The sequence below is a fragment of the Apium graveolens genome, chromosome 10 (genome assembly GCF_009905375.1).
Source record: "Apium graveolens cultivar Ventura chromosome 10, ASM990537v1, whole genome shotgun sequence".
NCBI lineage: Eukaryota > Viridiplantae > Streptophyta > Magnoliopsida > Apiales > Apiaceae > Apium > Apium graveolens.
In genome coordinates this window covers 160,800,983-160,808,637 of record NC_133656.1, presented here as the reverse complement: position 1 = coordinate 160,808,637, position 7,655 = coordinate 160,800,983, and positions in this window count along the sequence as shown.

Genomic DNA, 7,655 nt, shown 5'->3' with positions numbered 1-7,655 from the left:
TCAGAACAGATCTTTTAGAAAGGAAAGCAACAATATCTCACTATATGAAACCAATTATATGATCAACAGATTAAAATCAGGGTTCACGAGCTTTAAGCTTCACAATATCACAATCAACTATTTTCAAAGCAATATAAACCATTTCTATTTTTCAAGAACCAATTACTGAACAGGATGTTTCAGTTCCATTTTAAATAATCAATATAGAACCCTTGATTGGATCACTTTATCTTTTCATTTCATTATAATACGGGTGATCAGCCCGTACCGACCTCCATCCGGTCTTTAAGGTACTAATCGGCATAATTTCAGCCTTAAATTGGACTAGCCCCGCTAGCCTCTTACCATGACTGGACTAGTCCCACTAGCCTCTTACGTCCCAATCCAATCCATCAAGAATTCGTTTGGAAAACCTTGAGTTGGAAAAAGTAGGTTTTTCTAAATTCATTTTATCATTATCAAGAATATGAAATCATTCAGACTCTTTAGAGTCGAAACTCATTCTTAAGTCAAATTTTAAGAAAACAAAGTTAAGGAAGTGATTCAAAGACAAGCAAGGAACAACTCTAAGGATTTTGAATCAGGGATAACAAGATACTTAAATTAGAAGGATCAATATCTGTTTCAAGGATCAATAGGGTGATCAAGAGATAAGGTATCATTACAAAGGGTTCATAAAGGTAATTATAGGGTTTATAACAGTTCATGGCTTAACAAATAACTTGAACAGAAAAGACAGGTTACCAAAGGGTTGAATCAATAAGCTTATCAATAACAGTTTATCAAGATCAAAGACAGGGTATCTCAAGTCATTAACAGTTCCATACTCTACATGGTATGAACAATAACCTCTCTATAATCATTTTCACAAGTAATGAGAGTTACATTCCTGAATTCGCTTTCCTGAAGGTTGAACTACTGCCACCTAGTATACCCTTTCCTTTCCTAGCCTGAATGCCCTCACGCTCCGAATCTACAATAAAAACCACAACCTTAATCAGTTTCTCAACTCTCGTTCCCGGAACGATCACTCATTACGATGGCTCGATTATACCCTTGACTCAAATATACGAGTTTAGCTTATACACATAAGCACATAGCACATCACACATCATATACTTTATTCTTAACCTTTACACCTTTATATAAACTCGACATTCGACTTATAAACATCCTTATCACAACTCGAAGTCAAATCATACTTTATATTAGTACACATAACTCTTTATACTTGAAATCCTTATACGAATAAACGAACGACAAAACTTATAATAACGACCCTAAAGTTATCTTTAAACCAACACGACAACCATAGATAACACAAATCAATCATTCCCTTTCTTTTATACTTAAATTCGAACCAAACATAGCAAATCAGGCAAAAATCTCACATACAATCCCTAATTAATCTTCATGATCCATTTAAGCACTTAAATTAGAATTTGACCTTTTTAAATGTTATAATCCATTCGGCCTTAACCACAAATCATAATTCGACAACCAAACAATGACATGCATCATTAATTCCTCTTTTAAATCAACATGCAATCTTATTTCTTCCTAGTTAAACTTAGATTATACCAAGATCATGTCCCAAAAATCAATTTTCCCTTTCATTAGTACAATGTCGAACCAAAATCTTCAACATGCAATCCTCAATTTTGATTTTTCAAGCATCCAATTGACTATACAAGTCCAAATACCTTTAAAACAATCATAAAAATCATTTTTATCAATCAACATACTTAAATCTCAAAAGAAACACAAACCCTTATTCGAATTTTCAACAATCAAGACATGCATGCAACCATTTAAGTAATTTATCTATCAAACACTCTAATTATCCAATAATTTCCACGGATAAACATCAACAAGTCATTTCCACTACTAAAAATCATTTTGATCTTCTAAAAATCAAGATTCCATTCGGGTTTTTCAAGAAATAACACATGCAAACGTTTTTCTCAATCCTTAAATCATTAATCGTTCTAATCTGTCATCGACATCCAAGAATAAACACCCACAACCATTTAAATCAACAATAATCAACTCATTAACTTTTAGAAATCAAAAACCCATTCGGGTTCCAAACAAATCACTACATGCAATCACCAAAGATAAGATTTATATATGCTAGAGCTCAGTTATAGCATCATCACTCACCACCGGTTCACCGGAGTTCGTCACCGGTGGCGGTGGCTTCACGGTGGTGCCCTCATTCGAGGGTGTCTAACCACGAAACCCCCGTTTTTCCATTAATTCCTCAAAATAACTAACATGCACATCTCATATACCAATTATTTGTAAAGAATCATGCTTAAATAAGATGATATCAACAAGAACAACAAGAACCGAGAAGCTCTCGGGTAAACACACACGCATCGAGCATACACCTCTACATGCAAGTGGATATACACACATGCACACTCTTCTACCTATATATATGTGTTTATCAAGAGATTTTGGGAAGAATTGGTGAGATTTATCAAAGGAACAAGAGGTATACCGAGAGAGAGAGAGAGAGAGAGAGAGAGAGAGAGAGAGAGAGAGAGAGAGAGAGAGAGAGAGAGAGAGAGAGAGAGAAGAGAGCCGAGAGAGAGAGAGAGAGTAACCGAGAGAGAGTGAGGAAGAAAGAGAGAGAAAGAGAGAAAAGTGTTCACGGGAAAGAAAGAAAAGGAAGAGGGGAGAAATGAGTTTATAAATGATAAGGACAAGGTCAATTTAGTAATTTACTAATTCCCTTTTTAAATTGATTTTCCTTTCTCTTTTTACTCCCATAGAATATTGGTGGAATAATAAATATATCTCTCTCAGTAAGTTGAAAATTATAGCGATTGACAATTTTAAAACGTAGATCTCGAAATTAGCTTTCCAACCATTACTCACAATAGACTTTTGAGCGTACGGTTGATTTTATACGATTTTTACAAGTTTGTGCTAATAATAGCATGTAATCACATAAAAATCATTTTAAAAACAACGATCATGAAATAAATCTGTCTATCATTTTTAGAAAGTCTCTAGGACTATTGTGACGATAATAGAACAAATCTCATGCCTTTATCTTACTCAGATAATTTTATAAAAATGTGCGAAGGTTAAATAAACCTTATTTAAATCAAATAATTCCCTTAAATTCATATAAATGTCAACAGATCACGTAATCATGCACATGGACAACCAAACACACATATGAACACATCACAACTTATGTCTGATCAGAAAATTTATCCTTCTTTAATCTTTATTCTTTTATATGCGTACCGGGTCACGTTCAGCCTGACGACCCGACGCTCAGCGTTTCAATTACGCTTCTCATTATCGACCGACACGTCACTAGGACGCAATATTTTACTTAAACATTTCATTTCACATAATAACACATAGTTCACATTTTAAATATCTTACCCCCTTTTTAGGACGAGTTCCGTTCTACCTGACAGACCGACAACACAGCTTAACTCCTAAGCTGACTCTTTAAATTGGAACGCTTCTATTTACGCTCCTAGATTCTAATATACAGTAAAGACAATTAATCAACACTTAATCACATAATTATAATCACTTCACATAAATCTCACTTTATTCACTTAATTACATCGCAAAATTCTCAGTCGTCACAACAAATCCCTTTTTTTCTAGCCTGGTATTTCAGAGATCACATCCTCAGTTTCCATGAATTGCGCCTCCGCCCTTTGACTGCCATATGTGGTGGTTGGTACATTTTTCTAACATTCATGAAACCCCCAAGCTTGTCCTCCATCTCTGCCATTACGTAGCCAACGTGAGGCATGCACCTGATTTCTCACATTCTTTCCTGGTGCTCTCAACCAGACACCATATGTACGATCAATCTCTTTATGTGGGTTGACATACACTAGCTCACAATCCATGTCTGAATGACCCATTCTACCACATACAAAGAAAAATAAACTCAATCTCTCGTATTTAAAGTTCACCCAATTCCATACACCACTGTCTCTCTTGATCTTCATTCGTCATTTCAAAGGTTTAGTCACGTCCATTGTAACTCTAACTAGGACATATAATCTCCCTGGCTCCTTAATATTCATAGGATCAGTTTTAACAAAGTTTCCAACGTAATTGCCAATACTTTGTAGAACCTTATCTGGCACCAATCCTTTAGGAACATCATAAATCTGTAGCCAGATATCCTTACTATTACGAGGCACCAAGTGAGGATCTTCATTTGGTTGCATTATGTGATACACCAATAGGCTCTGCTCAAACATCCACGGTCCTCCATCAATGACTTTCTATAAATCTAAGATATGAAAGAATACAAAAGAGTAGCGATATCCTCCCAAATCATGAATTTTAACCCCCTCCTTTGGACGCCATAGTGAGGCCAAAACAGACTGCGTAACTTAAAATTTTATATTTTGTATGTTAGAAAACCTACTATGATGTACGTGTTTCTTCATTCCCTTCTACCACCACTTCACCATACTCTTCCTCAGCCAAATTAGCTTCGAATACAAGTCGTTTAAATCCATTGATGATAATGATGTTGACATATCACTCGCCTTATAAAATTAGCATAAAGATTTTAATAAAAATACTTGTCACATGAACAAGAAAGAGAACTTGCAAAATATGCAAGACTTTTTTCCTAGACACCGTGTAAAATTTAATATGATTTAGTAATCACAAATTTGACATATCTAAAATTTAAAATTTATAAACAACTTATATTTGCTTTAAGAATTATTATAATATATAAGTTATTATAAAATTAGATTGACTTATCAGAAGACAAAAAAATAAAAATCTTACAAAATAATATAATTAAAAATAATATTTATATAAGAAATAATAAAACATGCACAAATACAAAACTAGTATTCATAATAAAGTAAACAAAAAAATCCATTAACGATCTCACTCATCTCCCTTCCTCTATCTCTATATATATGCCCTATATATATAGCTATTATTTTTAAGTGGTGCAAATGTAGTTGGTTATTTGAATTCAAATTAGAGAAAAATTAGTATTTAATTACTTGGAACATCTTCAATACATTTTCTATCCAAACTTTAACTCAAAAATAGAGGATGAATTCATTTTTAAGTCTCATCTTTTTCCTCAATTTTAAGAGCCAAATTTTACTTTTAACTATTATTTAATTACATATTCTTAATAACACTATCTTTCTTTTTTCACTTACTTTTATTTTATTATGAATTCAAGATATTTTTAATAATAGAAAATAAATTAAATAGTCAATTTAAAAAGTATTATTGGAAATGAGGATATATTTGTTATAATTAAAAATTTAGGGTGTATTAACTGCTGTATTATTTACTAAGGTTCGGGAGCTCAAGGCCTTTAATGGCTGCTCTCGTGTTTCGTAACTTAACTCTGCCTTTACAAGATGCCTATGTATCTCTGTAAATTAGAAAATCAAATCAAAAAATGTAGTTCTGATTTGTGGGGTGAGGACCCTTATATAGATGTTGGGAGTCCTTGAATTGGACTAGATCTAGGAGACTTGGTGGGCAAGTCTCAGAATTGGAGTGGACTTTGGAGTCCTAGGAAGTAGGGAACTGATTTCTTATCTTATTAGGTCCCTTGGAGGCCAATCTACAAGGATTTATATCCCCACTAGGACTCATCTTAACAACTGATTTTTCCTTTATTAATTAATTACGAAATTAATTAATATTTAGGGTTTTCGGCCCTTCCAATTGGGCTTCCTTTAATGGGCTTAACCACCAGCCCAATGTTAATACAATCAATGCGATTTTAATTACGCAATCAGGGTTTATTTTATACCCTATCATTTGCCCCCCAACTTCTGGGAAACCGAAATAGGTTTCGCAGAAGTTAAGTTTATTTGTTCCCTTACAGGGTATCATTTTGGCGTAAAGTATGGAGCGGCCTACACATTTATAACGATTTGCCTTGTACACAGCTTCAGGGTTGTATTTCCCTATTATTTTCTTACCCTTTTCCCTCTTTTTAGGAATTTTCTGGCATATCCTAGGAATTTTCCATTAATTTCTAGGATTTTTTTCCTAATTTTCAAGAATATTTTATCAAAAATAATTTTTGAAATTATTTTCGCATTTTCCCTAATTTTCTGGGATTTTTCAGAATTTTTCAAAAACCATCAACCCTTTTTCGACTAGGATCCTAGTCGAAAATTCGACCTGGATCCTGGTCGTACTTTGGACCACCTCCTGGGTCCTGGTCGAAAAATTTCAACTAGGATTCACGACCAGGATTTTGACCTGGATCCTAGTCGAATTCATGACCTGGATCCTGGTCGAAATTTTGGCCATTTTTCAATTCCTGCTCGAGAAACTTCGACTAGGATTCACGACCAGGATTTCGACCTGGTTCTTAGTCGAGTTCACGACCTAGGTTCTGGTCGAATTTTTTGCCACCTTTTGACTCCTGCTCGTGAAACTTCGACTAGGAATCACGACCATAATTTTGACCTGGATTTTAGTCGAGTTTACGACCTGGGTCTTGGTCGAAATTTTTGACCATTTTTCGTCCCTTTTCGAAAGATTTCGAGCTTGATCTACGACCAGGATTTCGACCTGGATCCTAGTCGAATTCACGACCTGGATCCTGGTCTCTTTGATGTATGTTATTCTGGCTCCTGTTCGAATTGGATCCTAGTCGAATTCACGACCTGGATCCTGGTCTCTTTGATGTGTGTTATTCTGGCTCCTGTTCGAAAGAATCCGAACAGGATTCACGACCTCAAACTCGACCTGGATCCTGGTCTTTTTAATGGGTGTTATTCTGGCTCCTGTTCGAAATAATTCGAACAGGATTCACGACCTCAAACTCGACCTAGATCCTGGTCTTTTTAATGGGTGTTATTCTAGCTCATGTTCGAAATAATTCGAACAGGATTCACGACCTCAAACTCGACCTGAATCTTGGTCTTTTTGATGTATTGGACTTCCCCTAATCCAACTTAGATTTGGGCCTAAAATTGAGCCTCTATTTTTCCAAATCCTAATTGGATTTGGGCCAAAGCTTGGCCCTTCTTTTTTTCCAAGTCATATTTGAATTTGGGCCTAAAATTGGGCCTTTTATTTTTCCAAATCCTATTTAGATTTGGGCCTAAAATTGGGCCTTTTATTTTTCCAAATCCTATTTGGATTTGGGCCAAAGCTTGGGCCTTTAATTTTTTCAAGTCATATTTGGATTTGGGCCTCGACATGGGCCTTAAGAATTATTGAGGATATTCTGGAAGGTTCCAAAACTTAATAATTTTCAAAAATATTCTGGAAAATTCCAGGATTTGGGCTTTTTCTTTGGGCCTTCACCTTAATGGGCTTTTCTGCCCTTTCATCTTCTCTTTTTCTGTCTATATAAAGGAGTGAGTAGAGTCACTCACTTTTCACTTGTCATTTCTTACTTCTTGAGCTCTCATCTTCTCTCTCACAAAAAACCCTACGTCTTTTTCAGATTTTTCTAAGCCTTTGCTCGCTTTCTCTCCAGGCTCTACAAATTCCCAGGTATATTTCTTGCATATTTTTTTGCATCAAATTTGTGTTCGAAATTTGCATCCTTTTTCAGATGGCTGATAAAAAAATGACCCGTTTGGCCAAGATGAATGTGGCTAAGAAGTCTAATGAATTCCCCACTCGGTCAAGGTACACTTCCTTGA